Source organism: Chrysoperla carnea, chromosome 1 (genome assembly GCF_905475395.1).
Source record: "Chrysoperla carnea chromosome 1, inChrCarn1.1, whole genome shotgun sequence".
In the NCBI taxonomy this organism is placed as follows: domain Eukaryota; kingdom Metazoa; phylum Arthropoda; class Insecta; order Neuroptera; family Chrysopidae; genus Chrysoperla; species Chrysoperla carnea.
The window spans coordinates 8,962,781-8,988,780 of NC_058337.1; positions in this window are offsets into that span (position 1 = coordinate 8,962,781).

Here is a 26,000-nt window from a genome sequence, read left to right on the forward strand (position 1 = left end):
CAAAAATGTTTTAATCGCGTTCAGATGAAGATTTATACAAAATTATGACCAGATGCAAGACACCCTCCCATTCCAAATTGTTTTATTTAAATGTCTGCTTAATTTAATGCTAAACATTAGCGCTTTTATTGGTTTAGTCTGTATCTCCATGCCCACTAAATTTGTTGAAGTATAAACAAATATTAACACGTCAGCACTCGCGTTATGAGCATTTTGCTCACGTTCGATTTAAATCATTGATATTTTTTCAAATGGTATATGCGATTGAAACTTTTCCATCTTCATATAATTTTATTTATTTCAAATTATGTTTATATTTAAAAAAAAAAATGTTTTTTTCAAGTCATTCGGAAATTTCTCTAATCGCGTTGGTACAGGGCCAAGCAAAAAATTTACAACGTCTGAAATCTGCAGGCATGTCCGTGTATTTTAGTTTAATACAAGTCTTATTCAGTAAATTAAAAACTTGTGATAAAAATATGGTTAAAAATTAGTTCAAATTAATTTAATTACATGATTATTTTTCTTATCTTATATTTTCACTCTTAAATTACATAATCAAACTATTTTTAATTAACTACTACATTAAAAAATAAATTTATATAAAATTGTTTCGAGGCTATGATTTACAAAGTTTAAGAATGTTTAACCCGAAACGAAACGAAATATTTGACGCAAGTGCAGTAAGCGTGAGCAAATTTCTCCTCCCGCCTTTCCGACCTTTCAAATACCCATAACCGTCTTGATACCAAATTTTATTCAAATCATATTAACGTATAAATACGCATATGTAAATATATATAAATTTTAACGATGGTCATTTTTGACATCCATAAGGTAGGATCGATGAACATTTGAAAATTTTTTTCAAAATTCTATCATCAATACAAAAGTTTAAGTTATTTAAATATTTTTTATTTAATAATTTTATGTGTTTCGTTATTAAACAAAATAGATTTTCACAAATTAAAGCTCTCGACAATAAATCACTTTTAAGGATAAAAAATAAATTTAACAATTCTCAATTCAGAAATAAATATCTTGTATATACTAAGTTTTTACGAATATTTAAACCTTAACTTTTTTTAACCGACTTCAAACAAAAACGGAGGAGGTTATCAATTCGTCTGTATTTTTTTTGTTTGTTTGTTACCTCAGAACTTTTGACTGGGTGAACCGATTTTGATGATCTTTATCTGTTTGAAAGCTGGAGCTTCCCGTGTGGTCCCATTTCATTTTGCTCCAGTTCTGACAATGGCATCCATGAGAAAACCATAAAAGTCTTAAACTTGCATTAAGTTTGCACGGCAAGAGGGCGAATAACTCAATATCACGCCAACCGATTTCAATGAATCGGTGTAATAGTGTACTTTAGATTCACTAAAAATCACAAAATAAAAAAAAACTTTTAACAAAAAGAAAACCGACTTCAAAATATAAATTTTTCCAAATCAAATTAATATGCACTAAAAAGTAAAGAAATAACGATAATATAATGTAGTTAAAATTATTGTTATTTTTGGAGTCGGTGTCGGCCAAGCTATTGAAGCAAACTGTTCTGTCAGAGTTGTTTCCTTGGCTGAGACCGACTCCAAAAATAACAATAATTTTTATCTACATTATATTATCGTTTTTTCTTTACTTTTTAGTGCATATTAATTTGTTTTGGAAAAATTTTCATTTTGAAGTCGGTTTTCTTTTTGTTAAAAGTTTTTTTTTATTTAAATATACGGCGGCGCACGCGTCAGTATTTTACTTAATGCTTACAGCACATCTTACCCTTACTTGATGGAATACTTATAACAAGTTATTTGATTTGTTTTGAAAGTAGTATAGAATCATAATAAGGGGCCTATAGTAATCGATATTTTTATAAGGGGTAGGGTAATAATATTGGCAGATTCTATTTCAGAACGATATTTTAAATGAATATTCAGAAAATATAAATTGTATTTATTATATGATCCGGGACAGAGATGACAAAAAGCCATAATAGTCTAGTCTATCTATTTGGAGCACAATGTTAAATTTTAGTAACCGAGATACAGCAAACCAATACATGTAAAAAGTCTTAAATTTTCCGTAGAATTCAATGTACTATTTTTTTACACTTTTAAATTACGGGATCACATTCAAAATGGCTGCCAAAGTTGGTCGAAAAGAGTTTTTTTAGGATTTTTAAAAAAATTCGCTTTGAATAAAAAAAAGTTTCGAACAAAAAATGCGTAACTTTTAATTTCGAATCAATCTAGCCCAGTTAGACATAAAAAAATTATAAAATAAAAAAATTATTGAAAAAAAACTGTTAAAAATTGCATTTTTTTGAAATGCCCATATCTCTTTGAAAAAAATAGATTTTTAAACGACCATTATTGAAAAGTCAGTCCTTAATATGCCCAAGAGGAGCGTTTTTGCAAATTTGAAAAATATTGAAAAGCTTGGGCAAAAATTGCTTTTATCGACCAAAAGCCATTGTTCTTTAAACTCCAATAGCTCATATACGCGTGCTTTTTTATAAACGTTTTTGTGCTTAAAATTTTCTTCAATAGTTGCCTGAATATGTGCGGATATTGCGCGCTTGATTAATTGATCGGTAACATGCAAAATATCGGTCGAAAAATCGGTTGTGAAAAATTTTGAAATACTATATGAATTATTTTTTCAATTTTTGTATGTAATATAATTGCTTCCAGTTGATATTTTATACTATTAGTGAGGTCTAAGTTGTGGATGGAGGTTTTTTCTTCACAAATTTATTTGGGCATTTTTAAAACTGTGCTAAAAGTTTTAAAATTGTTTCCAAACTGCGAGCAAAATCGTTTTTTGACGGTCATCCGGATGATGCAAGGTACTAAGTCAGTAGTACGTATGCATTGACAATTAAAAAAAACCCGCTCTTGAAACAGAATTTAACTGATAATAATAACACGTTAAAGAGAAAAATTTTTTGTAATGAAAAAAATATATATTGCAGAAAAGTTCGATATAAGTGATGAATTGCACCACGAAAAAATAAATAAATAGGAGAAATTCAATTTTCTTAGCAACTTTCATAAGTGACAAATACATTAACAATAGGAAATATTCATGAAATTTAAATTTGATTAAATTTTTTTTTATTATTATTATTTTTGTTTATCTTTATTGACTGCACATTTCAACTAAACCATTACTTAAGTAATTAATATCTTTATAATTACTTAAAATCGATTAATTAAAGTACAAATTCAGTGAGAGAAATTCAAGTTTTTTATACGGAAATTCAAATTTTAAAACGGACGTGACGTTATAGTTTGTGGCTTGTCGGACTTCTTGACATAATGGTATTAATTACTTATATTTTGTATGGTATTACATTGAGTTATATTATTCTACGGCTTTTTATTAGAAAACTTAATAATAAAACAATATTTAAAAAAAAAATATTGTACGCCGATTCCTGACAAAGTCAGAATCTCAACATTAAGATTTTTAAAACTAAATAAAAAAATTTTAGGCCGATTTATGAAAATGGCTCTTTGTTTCATCAACTATATTTAACTAAAATATATTTTTTTTAATATTCGAATAAATTTTCATTTATATTTCACCCAAAAACAATGTTGATTTAAACAGTTACATAACATCTATCTATATGCACATAACGACAAAAATTTATAAGATTCAAGTTTTTTACCCCGACTATGGCGAAGGTTATGTGTTTGACCGGTATGTATGTACGTTCATCTGTTTTCTTCCAGCTTCTAAACTACTTATCGTAATTTGACAAATGAGGTATCGTTAAAATCGTCTTGATCAATGGTTGTAGCGTGTCATTAATTTGAATATGGCACCCGCTTTAAGTTACTACTACTTTCTCACGAAATTATAACCCCAAAATGGTTTAAAAAAATTTCATCTGACATTGTTATGATAAGTAAAATCATCATTACCCTTCACTCCATTACTTCTCTTACAGCGATGTTTGGGTGAAGCGAGATAAGTGAAACTCTGCTTGATTCATCATGCCCCCTTTAATTTTATTGCCAAAATAATAATTTTTGATACCAAAAGCCGAAGTCAGATCAGAAATTCCACTTTATTTTCGCCAAACTGTTCTTGACTTCTCCAAATATCGAAATCAGATTGAATGTCTTTTTGCGCCTATGCTAAATTTCTGTTTGGTAAATTCGAAAACAATTTTTTGTTCTAAAAAAGTTAAAATTGCAGATATTACGTTTTTCATGTAGATATTGCTCGTGTTTCATGTTATTCCATCGCGGAACAAAAAAGAAAATGTACCAATTTTAACAAATCGAGTGTCGTTGAAGTTGTTCAATAATTGGTTCTAATATCGATAACAATCATAAGCTTGCTGTTAAAATTTTGAAGGAAAAATTTCGTTCAAAAGCTCAAAATTACGAACATTATTAATGCATATACTAGCGTAGTCTTGGATCTACTAATTTGAAAAACAATTTGTTTTGCGTATAGAGGTAAAAATGAGAAAAACAAAAAGTATCAAAAATGTTAAATTTTATGAAACATCAGAGTAATATAACAGTCAAGATACATTAATTAATTTATATTAATTTTTCTGGTGAAAACAAAAATGAAATTATAAACATTACGTTGTTTATAATTATGTGTACAGATTGGTCTCCTTTTTAGGAAACATTTAAAAAATATAAAAGTTAAGGGTTGGTCGGACAACTACGTAACTTTAATATTTTATTAATTTTGACATCGGACGAGAAATTTTCATATAATTAATCATTAATCATTGGAATTTTAACATATTGTGAACAGCAAAGATCCACCTTCTATAGATTAAAAAGTAAGAAACTTCTACTTTTATAAATTAAATCACGTATATCATGTTAAAATTTAAAAATCAAGTGAAAACAAACAATTGACTGAGTTAATTGTTGAAATACTATGTATTGACAGTGTTCATAATAAACACAATATAAACATACATACTAAATAATGTTCTAACCTAACTTGCTTTCTCACGGTTAAACATGTTTACGAAATTATGTTTCAAATAAAAGTTGTTTATTTTTTTATACTTAAACTTTTGTTTTATGTCTAACGGTTTACAAGATGAGTTATACGGATCCATGACCTTGACCTATAGTGGACATTTATGAACCCAGCATCCCTTTTTACGTCTTAAGCACACTATAAAATTTTCAGCTTGATATCTTTTTTGTTTTGAGTTATTGTGATCACAGACGGTCAACAGGAAATGCCCTAATTTGGTAATATTTTTTAACGTTACAAACTTGAATATAAACTTAGACTACTTTTGATATATTTATATACATGGAATAATAAAAATAATTTGATGAGAAACCTTTCAAAATATCTTAAAAAAGTTAAAAATTAACGAAAATTATTTTCCGACACACTTGAAAAACACGAGACATTATTATTTATTATTTTTAGTAATTAAATAATTACATAATTTCTTCTAATTTTAATTTCTTTTGACAGATACCAATCGAGACCTGTTGACGTGTACTCTTTGGTACATTGACCATAGTTTATAAATATATCACAATTTATTAGTTTAAAAATGTATCTAATTTCCGTGTTTAGTTGCCTAGAACTTACAGCCTATGCTCAGAACTTAGTTTCGTGAAATGACTATCTTTCTGCTAGTTTGTCGTCACTAATTTTAACGTAACTGTTCTTGAGTTAGGGAGGCATGTAGTGGACTTAGAGAAAAATTTGTGGAAATAATACCAATTTAGACATTCTGTCAGCTAGCATAAAGCATAAAAAGTAGAATCTTGTAGCGCGTCGTACGCCTACATCTCGTTTTGTAGAGCGTTTATCGAATTAAACTTAAGGATGTATGAGCATGACAACAATGTTTGATTTAAAGGCTCAAAATTTGTTTGTAGGTAGTCTTTTACTCAAAGAATATGTGGTTAAAATTTCAGCTTAGGTAATGTGCAAATTTTTAAGAAAAAAGTCATTAAAAATCGATATAAAATACATTGGCTCTTATGGAGGAATCTCAAAAAACGACATATTTTGGAAGTTTTTGATAATTTTCATTTGGAATGAATGAAAACAAATTAAAAAAAAACTTTTTAATAGAAAGTAAACATATTAGCAATGAATTAGAAAAGAAAAAAACTAAGTGTCACCGTCCATATAAGGGATGTAAGAGCAGGGTAGATTAAGGGTTGAAATTATTTTTATCTTATTTTCAACTTTGATGATCCATTTTGTTATAACTTCATGAATGTAGACGAAAAATTAGAATAAAATTTTTCGATATGTGTGTTGGTTTTCGAAATATCGAAAGCTAAATAATGAAACAAAATTTTCAATTTTCGATATTTTGAAAATTAAGCCAGATATCGAAAAATTTTATTCTTACTTTTCGTCTTATATCGTCAAGTTATAATATAAATTTATCATCAAAATTGAAAATATCTATTTTTAAATTTGTGCCCCCACTACCATACTCATACATCCTTAAGCATAATTAAGCCACACATAGAAAAATGCTTATTTATCAATCACTGCAAACGCTAACGAGTACTCAGTTTAACAAGATGTCCCGAAGACTAACACACTGTTTTACAAACTGTTTCTCTTGTTCGCAAACCAATAGACATTGTTTTTTCTATTCGAGTGAGATAGAAAGTAGTGACTACATAAAAATGATTGTACGTCATTCAATATGATATCCTCACAATTCATTACGTGATTATTACTTTTGTTCTTTGATCGATAAGGTTAGAATTCAAATCAGAAAAATAAACTAAAAAATAAAGCCATTCTGTATAATTTATAAATCTAATTATACACATTTTTTACGTCTATGTACATATTCTACATTTCTGTTTGTTCGCCTCACTGCGTTTTATCGTAATTTTTGTCTGCTCTAAACACGATAAACGAAAAGAGGTAACGAAAGGAAATATGAAAAGCTTATACAATACCTAAAAAGGAACTTCTGTTTCTTGAATGAACATAAACTATTAACTGAATGTATTTGTGTGGTTTGAAGGAATTTAGAAAAAAAAATTCTGAAATCGTGTCCCATTTTTGAACGCAAGGGCTAGAGACTTCAGAACCCAACCAAGTCCTATGTATGCTCAACCCAATCAAATCGTTTTTAAAACAACACTTTGGGTCTATAAAATTTTTCGATCTGTTTTTCCGATTACCGCAAGATCCGTATTGCGTGTTTATTACACGATTGTTACGCCAGAACTTCGAGGTTTCAATTTTAACAAACATTTTCTGATTTGACTACGCAGTAATAATTACGTTGAAACAATAAACTTACAGTATATACTTAGGATGTTTTTAGGTACTGTTTCGCATTTGATTACTCTGGGGAGTATGCAGAAAATACTCGCTTCATTCGGAAGGTGGCTTTGCATTCTAGGACCACCGAGAGCGGCCTTTGATCTTAGCTCCACTCGCGTCCAAGAAAGCTTACGAAATCTAGCCTAAGAAGCTTTAGGAATAAAGGGTTGTCCAATTTTCAAAGCAAAGAGGGTGTGTTGATTTAATTTTTCGGAATTCTTCTATAGGTTTCAAGTTACACCGCTTTGAATACCAAAGAGTGCATGTTAACGACATGTCTAGAAGGAGGCGATACGTGAACTCACAAAGCGTTGTATTTATATTAGACTTGCTTTGCTCTCAAAGTTTCAAAAACTATTCCGTTGGAATGAAAAATTTCCCATAGAATGCAAAACTTATACGACAATTCCACCAAGCATATCACATGTAGGCCTTAAACCACGTGCCCACGTGCCTCCTCTTAGACCGCTTCTTAAATACCATCTTTACCGACATCTATTGGTCAATTAGACTTTCGTCGACCTTGCTTCGGTCCCGAAGCTCTCTGCGCTCGCATTAATTGTGGGAATTAATTAAGAAAGTTAAATTCTATGCTGACGGAAACATGTTTTTAATTTGTGTCACGTGCAATACCTATAAATTATATTAAATAAGATGGTAGATGATACAACAACTAAACTTACTCAACGCTATAACAGAACTTAGAAGTAATTAATAAACTATAATAGGGGAGCCCAAAGACGGGAATGGTGCAGTAACTTGAGCGCGTCAGATTATTATATGAGGGGTTCCTTGGACCTTCGTTAGCACTTCCACCAATTATTAGCACTAAATATAGAGTGACGTGCGTAGGGCAAATGGTCAGATTAGTAAAAACAAATTGCGGTTGGTTAATTAATTCGAGCCCGTCAGATTAGGCTATGGTGGTTTAATTACATGCTAAAAAATGTACATTTCAATAATCTGATGATTTAAGCGTGACACAAAGAAATGGGAGGCTTGCAAAGTTGCGTTACCCGTAGTTACTCAAGCATGATCAAAATTTTTTCAGATAATTGAAACATTTTTTAGCATGTAATTAAACTACCATATCTTAATCTGACGCAATCGCAATTTCTTGCGATTAATATTTCATATTTGGTGGAGGTACCAAGGAAGGTTCAAGGAACCTCTAATATGTTAATCTGACGTGCCCCTCTTGGGCTAAAACAAGTTTCGGCCAAACAATCCTATTTTCGAATGGAGTTTGTATATAGACGTTGTATGGCTAATGTGAAAATTTTTCATATTTGTGTGTATACCAAAAGTGTTGTACACAATGAATAATTTATGTGAAAATTTAATAACAATAACGTGAAAACATTAAAAACAAATTAATAAAAACAGATATGAATCGACTTTGTAGCAGCTATGCAGTATAGTAGAAGAGTTTCCTTCACATACATATATAAAAGACTACACATTTTTATTTAACCCTAGGCGAACAGACAGACGGACTTGAAGCAGGTTTTTATTTTTATATGGAATATTCTAAATCAAGTCAAGTTCTTAGGTTAATGATTCGTTGTACATATCTACAGGGTGCATGCTTATTGGATTTATCAGAATAAATAGACTATTCGTTGTGTGCGTAGTCATGGTAGGGACAATAAAATCGATGTCAGCGCTTCCAGTGAACAATTTTGGCGTTAAAGGAGGCTGTTATGACTAATTTGCAGTTCTTTACATGTTAAAGTTATGGAAATGTCAAATTAAAATTATTGAAAAACACTAATTAATTAAACTTAATGCATTAAAAATTGTGAAAATAAGAAATCAAATTTCACAAATATTATTTTTCAAATGTAAATTATCATAATTATTTATTTAAATTTGTGAGACAATAATATTAAATTTTTAATGTAAGTCATAATTGCAATTCATACAATTATATATTCATCCATACAATTCTATAATTAAAGTTGTGTATCGTTACCATGGAAAGGAAACTCATACACGGAGCGAATAGGATCAGAGAAGCAATATTAAGTTTTTTACTTTATTATAGACAAAACTAAGGCAGAAATTTCACCTAAAATATTTGTCGAATCGGGAAATGGTCATCATTTATATAAATAATTAAGATTCATAAGCTCTGCCCTACCTTAGTAATTTTCAGTCTCATTTACTTCGAAAAACAACGACTTCACTCAATTTATTTTCGAAAATTATTTAATTTTTTTATTTGAAAGAGAAAAGTGCAAAATTAACTTCGTTAATATACCCTAGATATATGAAATATATATCAAGATGTCTTAATTTTAGTCTCAAGTTTGTATTGCTCAAAAATATTGATATTACGAATAAAATTTTGGTACAGGTGATCATAAAATTACCTCATTTCCGGCTGTCTGCCCGCCTGTCCGTCCGTTCGTCAACACGATAATTAAATAAGGAAAAAAGATATGAAGCAAAAATTTATATAGTGTGCTCTGGACTTAAAAATCGAATTTTAGTTCGTAAATGAGCACCATAGGTCAACTGGCTCAGAAATATTCCTCATAAAAAAATCAACAACTTTTGTTTGAAACATTTTATTGTAAACATCGTGGTTTTCCTGTGAGGGAGCAAAATATGTCTAAGCTTTGGTGACCTTTTTCTCCAAAACTGTTGGAGATATGGTAATGAAAATTTGCAGGGAGCTTCAACTAGTAGTCTTAAAAATAATCTTGTGGGTGGCGTCTGTTATAGACGTATATGTCAGAGAAAAGTCAATTATTATTATTGCCATTCATTTTTTACATAGAATGCGATTGAAAACTGGAAAATTGCTTGCGTATTGAAAATTATTTCGTAATTGTTTGGAGATTTTATGGTCAATGCGTCAAAAGAAAATATTGTTTCATCTATAACAAATACGCGCTGTACAAAAAAAAATTGCTTATTTTTTGTGTAATTTGTTTCTAGTGGAGTATATATTATTCATTACTAATCGTTACATTTTCTTCTACTAAATCCAGAATATGTTCTACTTGTTCTAAATACTCCGCGTGGCTTGTTTCATGCAAAAGAAACGTTTTAGTCTCAGATGAATTCTAGTTATTTGCCCTTTAAGGATACTCGTAACAGAAACTGTAGTATTTCCGTTGCATAATAGATGATAACATGATAATAAAATTACAGATCATAAATTTACTACAATTAAATGTACACATAATTATGAAATAATCATCCTATATATAATTTTCTTTACAAACTACATAATTTTCACAATCATCATGCATTATAATCATAAACTAAGTCGAGTTAGTAATCTTATTAACAATTTTTTTTTTTTGTTTTGAAGCAGTTTTTTGTGTTTAATAATAAATTTAAATTATTTAATAAATTTTTTAATTTAAATTAAATATTCACTGGTATGCAAAAAACTGAGGGATTAATTATTAAGTGTGATGTTTAAGTACACCAGCACGTAACATCTACACTTTTACACTACGATAAGGATTATATTTCCCTTTATTCGTTTAAATCTTAACTCAAATATATTGAATGAGCTAAGAACAAATATTTCGATTATATTAAAATTTCAACTGTTGTACTGTTATTATTTTAAGATTTTGGCAGTTGAATTTTTGCATTCAGTTGCGTTAGATATCCTTACACTTTGTTAATCATAAGCTATATATAATTTTGAATAAATATATTTTTTAATGCACTTGCTATCTAAAAATAAAGGAAATTCCAATAAGAACGCCGGTTTTGATTTTTAAATAAAACATATATACTTGTGGCATAAGTTTCAAACATTTATTGAATAACTAGCGACCCGCCCCTGCTTCGCACCGGGTTATCCCGGTTATTGTGGGTTATCAATAAGAGATAGACATATACCATCACGGACTTTTCTGTAGACCTTTTCAATGTGTACAATACTTAGTACATTATTTTGATAAAACTCGTAGGGTTCAGCCTGCGTTTGCAATGTATGCGGAAAAATGTAATTATTTACGACATCACATTAGAAACCTCAAAAATAGCAGTACTTCTCCACTATTTAATGGATGTTATTATACATATAAACCTTCCTCTTGAATCACTCTATCTATTAAAAAAAACCGCATCAAAATCCGTTGCGTAGTTTCAAAGATTTAAGCATACAAAGGGACATAGGGACAGAGAAAGTGACTTTGTTTTATACTTTGTATGTTAATGATGAAGTACACGTCACGAGGTTGTGAATGGAATAAGACATCGGATAAATGACCGCTTAGGCTTTGCTGGCGTGCTTTTATCATGAAATTTTCAAGGATTGTTTGCATATATTTTGCGATATTTCAGTGGTACAGCTTCGATTTTCGTCTTTTGACGCTTCAATCGCTTTAAACAACGGAAACAGGAAATGACACGTGGATAATTCAAAAGTTTCTCTTGCTGTATGTACCGCATGCTGCACTATGCTATTAAAACGACATGCTATTGTGATCCATAATTTGCAATTTTTGATACAAAAAAGTTAGTTAACATTTTGCGATAACGAACAACATTCACGATTAATGCTTGACCAATTGCATTTTCGAAGAAAAATGGCCCGATGATTACTCTAGTCAAAAATGACAATTTTCTTGATTAGCGAAGCCATCGAGATGAACATGGGCCTCGTCACTAAAAATTATTTTCGTTGATTAAGCACCATCCAATTGTCATTGTGCCAAAATCCAATTTACAAACGCTCTTCGCTGCCCATGACCTTCGGGGTTCAGCTCTTGAGTCAATTGAACTTTCTATGCATGAAGTTTCAATTTTTATGGAGATTTGATGCATAGCGGTAATTGAAACATCAATTTCCTGAGCTTGATTGATGTGCTTTGATATTTTCTGTCGAGGAAAACGAACGCGTGCTTCGGTTCTGACGTCATTAAAAGATCCAGTTTGCTCCAATTTTTTCATTAATTTTCTTACAGAGGCTTCATTTGAAGCATTTCAATAACCCATAATAATACGTATTTTGCGATCTGTGGCCACAAAACTTTCACTACTCTGATAATAATTTTTCACAATGAGAAATCGTTGTTGTGTATTGTATCGCTCCATTTTACTTCCAGATGTCTGTCAACGACCAGCCATTTCTTTTTTAATGTCAAATCATGACTACATGACTACAAATGGCACGCCATTCAAAACTGGCTTTCTTTTTGGGACACCCTATAGTTACATTATGGGATTATTGAATGATGTTTGAAAGTGAAAAAATTAGAGAAGAGAAATAATCAAATTAATTTGAATTTGTTTTTAACCATATTTCTATCACAAGAAGCTCTCTCAGTTTCTTATTTTTTACCTCGATCCCGGTGTTACCGCTGTTGTGTGCTTCTGATTGCCTGCCTATTTTAATTAACAGCTAATTATCCGTGCATCGGATAAAAAAATAGAAGAGGACTTTTCATCTTAGAATTTTATTTTCTACCTGGTGTAACAAGGCATCCGTTAGTCTTGGGACACCCTGTATACTGTTAATAAACCTACCTACATTATAAAATAATAATTCATATTTTTTGCTAAGCAATAATGTATATAAAATTACACAAGATGGCATTTGTTTTTTTATATCTTCGAAAATTTTTTTCTTGTATTTACATATACTTTTTTTCTTCGAAAACAAGCACGCAAATAAAAGCGTGCATTTGTTAAATCGTTAGATTTGTAAAAAAATCATACACTTGTGCGTTTTGTTGAAAAAAATACTTTTTTTTTTTTCAAAATACTTTCTTTTTAATTGGACTAAGAGTCAGCGCTTGCCAGACATACGTTAAAGTATAAAAGCTGAAATTTTTTTTGCGTATTCTCACTAGTGTAGGGACCAATCTTTGGGGGCTACAAACCTTGACTAACGGTTCCTTCGGTAGGTAGCTGGTAATCAGGGGCGCAGTACCCGAGCTCTCTCACGTTAAAGTATAAAAGCTGAAATTCACACAGAGTGTTCAAATGACCATTTTAAGTCAATATTGAAAAAGACAGATCAATCCGAAAGGGCTAACACTCTCCCAGACGTGGTAGAAGGTCAAATGAAAAAATACACAATTATCTACATTTTCTTCCATGATTATGAACTTATTTCACTGCAAGAGTTATTTTATTATTTAAACATGTTCAGTATCACGTACTGAATGTGAAAGCACAAAATCCTTACAAAAATAAGCGGGGGCAGTGCCTCCATTTTAAGGAAAACTGTTTTAGACTATATCTCCATAACCGTGCTTTAGACCAAAAATGGTAATAACTTTTATTGTAGATAATTAAATTACCTTCTTTTTTGTAAACTAATTTTTTTAAATCACTAACCGTTTATGACTTATGCAACTATGACGATTTACTTTTGGATTGATATGTCTTTTTCAATATTGACTTAAAATGGCCATTTGAACACTCTGTGTGAATTTCAGCTTTTATACTTTAACTTGAGAGAGCTCGGGTACTGCGCCCCTGATTACCAGCTACCTACCGAAGGAACCGTTAGTCAAGGTTTGTAGCCCCCAAAGATTGGTCCCTACACTAGTGAGAATACGCAAAAAAAATTTCAGCTTTTATACTTTAACGTATGTCTGGCAGGCGCTGGCTCTTACTCTAAATGTATACATACACATTTTTTTATGGTATATAAAAAAATGCATTTTTCATACACATTTGTCGACGGGAAACATTTTGTGTGACATCCCCACGTACGTAGAACGACTTGATGATGAATAAAGTCGGTGAAATTTACATACTTTATATCACAATTTCTTCATTTTTAATAACCCGTTGCGCGATCGGTATAAATAAGGTTTATAGAATATTATATATATTTATACTCTGTATATATGGTATGTATATCAAGGTATATTAATTTTAGTCTAAGTTTCTAACGTTTGGAAATATTGATGACACGATCAAAATTTTGGTAAAGGTGTAAATAAAATAAAATCACCTAATTAGTTCATTTCCGGTTGTCCACGATAACTCAAAAACGAAAATATATACCAGGCTTGAACTTTGAGTGCTTAGCACCTAAAAAGTGAGTTTGAGGTCGTAAACGAACAACATATTAAAATGGGGCTTAGGTCTAAAATAGGACCCACCTTGTAAACCGTTAGAGATAGAACAAAAGTTTAAGAGTAAAAAAAAACCATGTTTGTTTGAGAAACTGTTTACTCGCGAAGGCGTAAATTAGGACAAAATTGGTGTCCATTTTCCCCAAAACTATAAAAGATAGGAAGTTGAAAATTTGCAGTTACCTTCCATTTGCGATCTTTTCAAATATTCTTGAAAAAACGAAACAAAATTCGATAAAATACTTTCAAAAATTTTATTTTCGATAATCAAATAAATGACGGCCTACCGCCCGTCATAATTTTGTTGGTTTTCTCTTTAATTTATAAAAAACTCTTCTAATTTATAAAAAACTAGCTGTGAACTACCCGCTTTGCTGGGCAACATCCCCACTTGCACCCCTCCCTCCACATTTCCTTGCGTGGGATAACAGTTTTGTAATGTACACGTCATGCTCTTTTATTTGATACCCCACTTAGGTATATTTGTAAATATTCGATAATTCCTTCCCACTTTCTCGCTACACCTTTCTACCCTCCGAAGGTTAAAAGTAGATAAAAACAATATATCTTTGAAGCTGGTTGTATATCGTTTCAATATTTTAGCTTAATCTATGAACAACTTTTTTAGTTTTTTAAGCATATCCCTTTCAACCCCTATTTCAACCCCTTACTCTACTATAATATGGATGTATTATACATAAAAACCTTCCTCTTGAAACACTCTATCTATTGAAAATCCGTTGCGTAGTTTCAAAGATTTAAGCGTACATAGGGACATAGGGACATAGGGACAGAAAAAGCTACTTTGTTTTATACTATGTAGTGATAATGCAAACATTGACATTCAACACGTTCTATACAGGGTATTTGTATAATGAACTTAGTCAATTATTTGTTTTCATTTTTGTATAAAATGTGTCATTGTACAATTAACAAGACTATTCACAATTAAACAAGTTCAAATACCAACCTTTGATGTAACAGCATTAATTTATGAAATTGATAAACAATTTTCCTAATTAAAAAGTGTTTTATAATTTATTTGCCGCTACCAGTTTGGTTCACTTGGCAATTTCAACTTTAAAAACAAATAAAATCCGTCTTCTACCATGCTCTAACTTACCTTCACCCTCTCCATATTACTCACATCATAATATTCTTCAACCTGTTTGTCCAGGCTTCGCTACCATTATTTAGACAATAGACGACCTTTAGTTTAGTACAAAGACTATAGGATAGACAAGAAGCAGAAGTATAATTATAAGTGACATCTGGAGTCTGAGGCGATCAACTATTAAGTTTGTCGGCCTTTGCGGGTATGGCTATTAAGTTTAACTACTTTGCGGGGGTGACTATTAACTATTAAGTTTGAAAGCCTGACTCGGTAGAGGCGCTGAAACTCGTATACTACGATTTTACATTAGCTCATATGGGCTGCTTCTCCTCTATCCTATGCTCTTTGGTTTAGTAAAGATTATTAGTTTAAAATTGTCTATAATATCTGCTACGTACGTAAAGTGAAAAAATGTACCTTAAGCGTTTTGTCTCCGGGTGTCGTTATCGTAGGGAGATAAACATATGCCAGTTGGTAATTGCTATTGAACAAGTTAAATTTCGTGATTATGTCAACCTTTAGACTCATAATTTATTTTTGTCAAAAATTAACACTGGTTGTATTATCTACGGTTAAAATGGTATAAGGTTATTAAATGAAACTTGTTGGTCATTTTAACATGTTTTATGTGTTTTATTAACACAACAAAATATAATCAATACATAACAAAACATAATAAATATATCTATTCAATTTAAAGCTTTTTGATAAACTACGTTTTTAGTTTGGTTTTTCGGAGCATAAATATATAAAGACGATGGCTTTCCTACACGTAAACACGCGACATATAGTTGTCCATGCGAGAAGCATGGAAATTCTAAATTAATCCCGCAAACTTCCAACGACTGGCCTTGCGATTTATTTATGGTCATCGCAAAGGCCAGGCGCACGGGTATGTTAATAAACATACACAATATAAACAATATGGGAATAAACACAAATAAAACAAAAGTAATGACAAACATTCTTCTTGAGTTTCTTCTTGAAATTTTTGGTTATGTTTTACAAACTGAATATAGATAAATAGTATAACTTCGCAGTATACTTGTACGTATCTTCCTATATATTGAACAATTTTGGTACACTCTTGCAACCTTGAGGATCAAGCGTAACAATAGCGATTCCGATACAAAATTAATAAATTTTGATTTCTTTAGTTTAATTTTTGGGTTTTTTTTAATTTAGTTTAGTTTAATTTTGAAAATCGGTCCAGCCGTTTTTGAGTTTTAGCGAGACTAACGCACAGCAATTTATTTTTATATATACAGATAATAATCCTAGCTAACAAATAGTAATGTCAAAATTGGCAACTTGGGAATAATAATCTCGTGTTTTAAATGGTAAAAACTTCTGAAATTTTGGGATTTACTAAAAAGCCCTATATTTAAACTTTGAAAAAAAAAGTTAGTTAAATTCGTTTAGCATAGGAACTGCAATTGCCTTGCTGGTTATAGCTTAAATATTAAACACTTATAATTTTATTACATTCTTATAATTTTCTTAAAAAACAATAGTTCTCGCATAAGAAATCAAAGCTAAGATAACAAAAAATTTACATTGAAAAAAAAATTAATTTTCATATAAAAGTTATCTTTTTTCTGTCGCGCTATTAGCTCAGTTAAGCCGTAACGAATAACGTCCGCGGTTTGCTTAGGGTAGCGGGTTCCAATCCCACCGTCGCAACAAAATTAATTTAATTAATAGTTGGGGTGGGGTTGGTGTAGTGCATGGTAAATGCATCAAGGAGGTGCACTCAGCCTCTGAAATTGAGGAGCTGATAAATGAAATAATCAGCGGAAAGGTGGTAAAACACATATATGGTATCACAATGGGCTCCATAGCCTAAATGTGTCCTTTGTGGGCAGCCAATATAACCTAACCTAAGCTATCTTTTTTCTCCTATAAAATACGAATCATCTACAAAATACAGGGTTGCATTTAAACAAATGAAGTGGAACACGCTTTAACCTAGAACCTATTCATGGATATTTTGTATAGAACCTTTTTTGCAAAAGAGCAAAAACTGCCATAATCCTATTAGTTTACGAGATATTTGCAAAGGCCTATTTTTGGGACCTGTGACCTTAATAATTTTTTTAGCGCATGACTTAGCTATGGACTTTTCATAAGTCATTTCTTGCATCCAAATAATGATTATCTCAGTGAATAAACTTCACGTAGATTTTTTAAGCAGATCGGCTTATTTTTCTGGGCTACTATTCTGGTAATATTAAACTGAGAGTATATTTCCAAATGAAATTGCCTTCAAACAGGTTTATAAAAGGATTTACCAGCTAACTGTATGGAGGCCAAATAAAAAATAAAAAATTAAACGTAAGTGTTAAAAAAACATAAACTATTTTTAGATTAGGGATACCAAGTAAAGATTTTATTTTAGAGACTTCAGAAATTAGGACGATTTATAATTACTTAACCATACTATTTTAATTGAATAAATACAAGTGAAGCTGAGTTATTTAACAAACCACAAAATAAAAAATTCAAGAACCATGTTACAACTAATTTAATCTATATTTAACAACTTTCATATATACAGAGTGTCCCGTGACTCGACGAACATAGCTTTAGAACGTTTTTTTTTTTTGTCAATTGTAAGTCGAACATGCTTTATATATTTTTGTCCAAAGCCCAATAGTTAAAGAGTTATGCCCACTATTATGTTCCCAAAGATAATAGCCAATTGATTCAGTCAATCTAGACGAAAAAAAGGCCGGACCTGGAAAAAATTTCAATGGTGATTCTGAGGTTATAGATCGTTAGGGGGGCATGTAAATAACTTTAAAAAAAATTAAGAGAATTTTTCGTTCCGCTGTTTTTGGGAAAATTCAAAAAAATTTTGGAATGCGTTTTTCTCGGAATCTATTGGTTTAAGGGAAAAATATTACAAATGAAAAATAGATATATAATTGTCCATACCTGGTATTTCAACAATTAACTCAGAAAAATTGTTTGTTTTCACTTGTTTAAAGTTGAAATTGGCCAGCAAAGTTTGCGGGTATCTGCCAATTTTAAATTAATCATCAAATTGTAATTAAATATCAACTAGCGCCACACATCTAGTATGTGAATTAGGATTATTTGCTATAAAGAACCAAGAGTATGGATTTATTAAAATGTATTTTTGTGTGTGCCTATTTCGATCGAAAACTGAAGTCCGACTGTAAATATGTTTCTAAGTATATTTTTATTTATTTTTTTTTTAATTTGAAATTTCGTAATTACAGTTTTCTTACACGATAGTATCCAATGAAGTTTTCTGAACGCACATTGAAACTTTAGAATGGAAAACTCCTATCTATTCGTTCCGTGCGTGAGTTTCGTTTCCATGGTAACGATACACTACTTTAATTATAGAATTGTATGGATGCATATATAATTGTATGGATTGCATTTAAGACTTACATTTAAAATTTAATATTCTTGTCTCACAAATTTAAATAAATAATTATGATAATTTACATTTGAAAAATAATATTTGTTCAATTTGATTTCTTATTTTCACAATTTTTAATGCATTTAGTTTAATTAATTCGTGTTTTCAATAATTTTAATTTGACATTTCTATTACATTAACATGTAAAGAATTGTAAATTAGTCATAACAGCCCCCTTTAACTCCAAAATTTTTCACTTAAAGCGCTGGCATCGATTTTATTGTCCCTACCATGACTACGCACACAACGAATAGCATAGCACTATAGAAATATGTTTCTTAATATTACTTCTAACCAACAATAGAGGTCGCTTTTCACTTTTTAAACAAACAACATTCTTGTCTTAAATACAGTTTAACATGTAGAACTCAGATAGATAATTGATATTATAATCTTGTTGTTTGAAAATACTTTTGAACTGCATTTACAAACAACATAAATGTTCACTTTAAAATTAGTGTTACTAGTCGAAACCACTTTGAATTTCCTTAACAATAACAATTACCTCAAATGTTTTGAATATTATGTGTTGAATTTGAGGAAAATTTTGAAAATTATTATAACCTACGGCTATTTAATGAAATATCTCTATATGAGGGAAAACTATTTTCACAATACGAAAACACATATATTTAAATGCTAGATAATATAACATAACATCATTTCTATCTCCATTCTAGAAAGTGTTTGGTGAAAATTTACTTTGTTACCACAAATGATGAATTGAAAATGTAATTTACATGTTGGTGAAATTAAATTATATCATTTACTTTAAACGAAATTATAACCTCATTTGTACTAGACGATTTATTGTCATATTATATTTCCTTCAACTTTTATTCTCCACCGTCATTTTCTTTATGTTTATTAAAACCTAAAAATATGTTTTGCATTACGGAAATGTAGGTTAATCAAATTAAAATTTTTCGAAGAATTAATTTCCAGCAAGCTGGAAATCGTTTTAATACATTCATTTGGCCCTAAATGCGTGTAATCCGAGTTTGCCCCTGAAGGTGTGCATAACTTTTGGGAGCCAAAAACTGCAAAATTTTTTTTATTTTTTTGTAAGCGTCCTTAATATTCATGATCAAAAATCGCAGTAAGTAGTTTTTTGGTAATATCTCACTTCCTTTGTCTCAAATCGTATTTATATTTATTACACAAGTTTGTATACTAAACTCAGCCATGCATGTCATAGTGCAAGAACAATTACGAATTCCAGTATGAATTAAATATCCAGACTGAAATATTAAATAATTTGTTAAATATTAGTTCATTAACAAATTAATACATCGTATTTATAAATAATATGAATAAATCACATACTCATTTAGTATTACTTTTTATATCATTTATGTAAGAAAAATACATAGTATATTAAGTTTAGTTCAGAGTTTGTAACTCTTAAAAATATTGATGCTACGAAAAAAAATTTGGTACAGGTGTTCACAGAATCATCTAATTAGTCCATTTTCGGTTTTCCGCCCATCCGTCCGTCCGTCCGTTTGTGAACACGATAACTCAAAAACGAAAAGAGATATAAAGCTGAAATTTTTACAGCGTACTCAGGACCTAAAAAGTGAGGTTGAATTCGTAAATGAGCCACATGGGTCAATTGTGTCTTGGGTCCGTAGGACACATCTTGAAGACCATTAGAGAGAGAGACAGAACAAAAGTTTAAATGCAAAAAATGTTCCTTATTTTAAAAACGGTATGTCAATTTTCAAATTGGTTGACCATGTTTTTTGATGACATATCCAAGAAACCACTAAAAAGTCACCCACATGAAACCTAAAAATCGAGAGTGAAAGTAGTTCTTGTAGATAGTGTTACAGAGAACTATTCACATCTTTAGCAAAAACTTTAATAACTAGTTACTCACATCACTTAAATGTCAGTAACTAGTAATTTATGTCAGTAACTAGTATGTCAGTTATTAGTAATTTGAAATATCTGGTGTGCGTTCGCCGGAAGACTCATTAATAGATAAAGTATTTCCAGAAGTTGCAGAATTGTTAGTCGTTTAGGTCGCGAGATAATCGGCTGCAAAGTTCGTGATTTTCCTATAGAAAGCATTGCAAAACTCGCTCAAAAAAATCTCTCGACAGAATTGGAAAAAAAAGTAGGAAAGCTGAAAGTAATGCTTTTAGAATAAAATTTTAAAAATTTTTTAAGTAAATTCGTTTTCGATGTATTAATTTTGACGTAAATTGTTCTAAATTAGGAATGTGGGCATAATTATCTGGTGTTTTAAGTTGTTAAAACTTTTTTCTTTGGGATTTAACAGTAAGCCTTATTAGGTTCTTAAATTTAAATTCTCGTTGCAAATTTAAAAGGATGTGCATATTTTGCCGTAATTACCAATAAAAATTTTTTAGTTTATTCGTCTATATATTGAGTATACCCTATTCATAACAATGATATTGAATTATTCTTAAGAACATTTTCCTTCAAAATTCTATGAATTCAAGTATTTCCATTGACATTCTATTTGCATTCTTAATTTTCACAGAATTTATTTGTGTTATTTTTTTAATGTTTATTTATGACCAGAATCCTTTTAAAATATAAAATCGTATTTCAAATTGCAAACTAGAAATAGAAATATACCATAAGAGATAAATAAGTGTATACCTATACATCTTGAATTACAAAAAAAAAAAAAATTTTCAATAAATTTTTACAAAGAATGTAAGGGCTTTCTACCTCTCTACGATAATATCCTAACTGGTTCACTAAGTAAATGGTCATAGATATTTTATTCAATACAAGAATTCCATAATAGAAATATATTTCTTGGTATTCAAAATATAAGTAGGAAAATAATCGAAATAGAAATTTAAATAAATTTTATAATCGTTCCATCCGTATTACATACATAGAGGAGACTGGACCTTGTTGTGACAAGGTTCAGTCTCCTCTATGTAATGTAAGTAATGTATGTAATGCAATCCTTGTGGTTACACAGTGTCAATTTTCTTATACATAATGAATGCTTCCAGAGTAATTATACTATTACGCTGTAAAATTCCAATGAATATAACTCACGTCCAACATTGCCATGGCTATCGGCATTTTTGTCTGTTAAATCTGGAAGTATGAGTTACATGTTTATTTTATTAAATTTTCAAGGCAGTGATTTTAAATATAAGCAGCTGTAAATATAAGCTGTTAATTTTTTACAGAAATATGATCTGAAAAAATATGATCTGATTTCATAACATTCGGCCAAGTCTTTTGAAGTTCGGCGAGTTTAAAAAAAAAATCTTTCCTGATGGATAGCGCGCGAACAAAACAAGATATCTACTTCGTTGAGGTGTCGATCGAAAAGTATTAACGGCAAATTATGAAGTATCGAACGAAGCTTATTAAGGAGAAAATGATCTAAAAATAATTTCATAAGATTCAGTCGAGTCGTTTCGATTCGGTCGAGTTTTTTTTTTCAACTACTTATTATGTTGGGAAGTTATTTGTGTGGACCACAAGGATCGCACGAGACCCGGCCCACTGCTTGCATTTTTGTGTTTTTTAATGAACTTAATTCTTATTTCGCAAGTTTTTTGGATTTTTATTTACATTTTTTAAATTCAGTACTGGTTTTGATATTTGAACCTATATATTTTTGTAGAAAATCTATAGAAAATTCTCAAGAGTGCAGCATTTTACCGAGCAGAATTTTGTCATAAGCGTACGCAAGTATTGAGAATTTGTGATTGTGAAGTTTTTAAACATGTGTAGTTGCCAATCTAGATGCAAGCCTTACGAGTGACTCAATCGCGAATTTTAAAATAATAGTCCTGGGTGGATAATATTTATTCCGTATCCACAGGGATTGTGCGAATCCATGTCTTTACAGTTCAAGAAAATTCATGTTTTAAATTAAAGAAAAAAAAACAATGGAAATCAAACAGAGGAAAATAGAGAAAAAATAAGTTCTCAAAATAAGTGAATATTTGAAAAAAAGCTTTAAAGTCGACTTAATTGCTGTAAATTTCCTGATAGACCGTTGAAGTTGAGCAGTGAAATATCATTAATTTGTTGTCAATTCGTTGCATTCAGAAAAATCGATTATATGACTTGATCCGTTTAATTAAAATTAATTATTTTCGAAAAGCATTAGCTTTCGGAGGAAAGACGATTTAAAAATATGTCATTATTGCATTTCATCGAAAGAAAACACGCTAACAACGAAAAATGCTTTAGCCAAAAGTTGTCAAGGGCAATAGAGGACATTCGCCTGTGTCCATAACTTTGACCTACAATTATCGGTAAACTTTAAGCGTATTTATTTTCGATTAAATGCAATAAGGACACAATATTAGGTCATATTTCCTCTCAAAACTAACCTTTTTCAAAACAATATTTAAAAAAAAATTTTTTTATCAGGATCAAATTTGTAATTTTAAGTGTTATTCTATTGGTTACCGTTTAGGATCTACATTGGCTATAAAAGAAATCCGAAAAACTAGATCCAATCTGATGTCAGAACATGATTCCCCACCAAACTCTGCGCACCTTTGATTAAGTTATTTTTTGATTGATTAACTACAAAACGATATTTCGATGTATGGTAATATGACCCACCCTGTATTTAAGCCTAGTAAACGGAATTAATTCCTTACGGAGATTTCTATCTCTTAACAGTGCAACAGTGTAGTGCTGAATCGATGTTTCCCAAAAAATTATATTGGGACTTTTTTTTCAAGTTAAAAGTTAAGAGTAGTAATTTGTGAGTATTTCAATATCTTAAGGTATAAACAATTAGTTTGTACAGTGGAGACTTTGAACTATTTTCCAGAATTTTATTGATTGTACTTTGACCACCTTAAATAATTTTTTTAATCCGACAGTTCCCGGTCTTGAAACTATAATAACTTAACCATTTCTTGCTTGGTTAAAATTTTTCCTCAATTTGTGTATAAACTAAATCACTACTCTGAATATAAAACTAATAATGTATGAAGACGAAGGATTAAGTTATTAAAATTAAATTTATAACAAAATAAACACTAGGGACGTTATTAAAAAAAACTGTTATAACAGGAAAAAGTAAGAAGTATATTACAATAAATTTCATCATTAGTGCACACATCTAAAAAATATTGAATTCCCAAAATGATGATATATTTTAATACCTCCTTACGTTGTTATTGCCTAACTGAAAGACGAAGTAATACAAAAGTATATAATATTATTACGGTGGCAAAGAATGTCTAATAAAACTTTTTCATGGGCAATATAACACACATACTGAATTATTTTTATTGAAACATAAGATTTGCACTATACTTGATAAGGATAAAGGTGAGACTTGAGCAAAATTTATAATCATATTTGTAAAAATGTTGATTATGCGATGTGAAATATGCATTTTGAGTTTCAAGACCAACGATGTTACAACTTGCATATCTCATCTGAATAAAATAGATAGATATACTCATTATAAAAAGGTAGAAAACACAATATGCAAGTATAGAAGGCAAATAAATAGAGACAGAATTGTATGTTTTAGAAAACCTGTAAGGAATAAAATGTTCTGAAAAGTCATTTAATCCTTAGTTTCCTCATATAAAACAAAAAAGTAAAATGTGCAATTGCTACTCGTTAATAACTTTACATGAAGTTCAGCACACACAAATTTTTAAAAATACCATTAACAATGACTAAATATTAATAATAGGGAAGAAAAAATAAATGATAGAGCCACAAAGTCTCAAAGTATTGTAGGATATGGCAAATAAAAGAAATTCATGAACCCTTTCTTTCTGCCGCGTGGTAAGTAATGTCCTGAGTCGATGTGGAGTATTTTCCCCCATCGAGATAGAGGGGCAGGTTGAAACAAAATGAGTAAAAATTTCCCCTTACGACCGCACAAATTTTACGTCATACTAGCAGACATATCTTCCCTTCCCGACTAATGCCAATCAAAACATGTTACCTTTTTTCGGGCATTTGGAAAGAAGGAGAGGAGGGATGAATGTCTACCAGAAGTATGTCACGTTAGTGCGATCGTTAGGGAGCTTATATGGTAAGGGGCAGAATTTTTTCTCATTTTGTACGAATATTTCCCAATTCCCTTCTGTCTCGAAAATAACTGCTTTGCCACATATATGTTCTATACGAGTAAAAACTCCTTATCAACTCAAGAGCTTATTTACTACGCGTAGATTGGGTATCGTGGATTTGTTTTACATTCCATATCCTAGAATAAAGTATGCAAGCATATGATATGATCTGAGCAAAACGCTTTTGTCCGCTATTGCACAAGCTCCATTCTTTGACAAAAACCGAGTTAATTCTCTTCACAAGAAGTAGGAACCATTTCCTATTTCTAAATACTCTAGCGACTAAGAATCGATCTCAAAAGATCCTGCGCAAAAAGATCCACTTTCTATTCATCGCGTGAATTATACTATATCCCGTCACATGCCATTCAAAAAATACACTTCCATCGCCATGGAAAATATATGATATCCATTCAAAATTATTAATTAGGATTTAACAACGATTTGTATCCAAACTCACAATATATCTAAGCGTAACATTAATAAAGTCTGCAGAAGTGATATGACATGCATTGCTGATCAATATTTTTGATTACGTTTTTTTCTCTATCAACTTTGTGAACAAATATTCAGTAAAAATACATTCCACAGGTTATTGGACAGGCCTGAGACATTTTTTGTACAGTAGGTCAAAATGTGAGATTCAGTCATTATTTTTCAATATGTTAATTCGAAGAGCTTCAGAAAAACCTTTTCCAAAACTCTGTTTGCATCGACCTCTTCACCGCGCTGAATATTGAACGAGGGGCCGAGAGCTAAACAAGTATAAGGTATGTTTTGAGACGAAGCAAGGTTGAAAAGCGTTCATTTGTCGCTGTTATCACAAGCAAAACTGCCAGAACGTGAAGCATTTGGACATTTGGAAACGCACGTTTGTTGCAAATATCGAATACTTCGAGTAAATTTTTCGCAATCTAATAATTGAGACAAGCAAAATTTGAGAAAATATCGATGATTTAAAAATCTATCTATAATCTTCAATT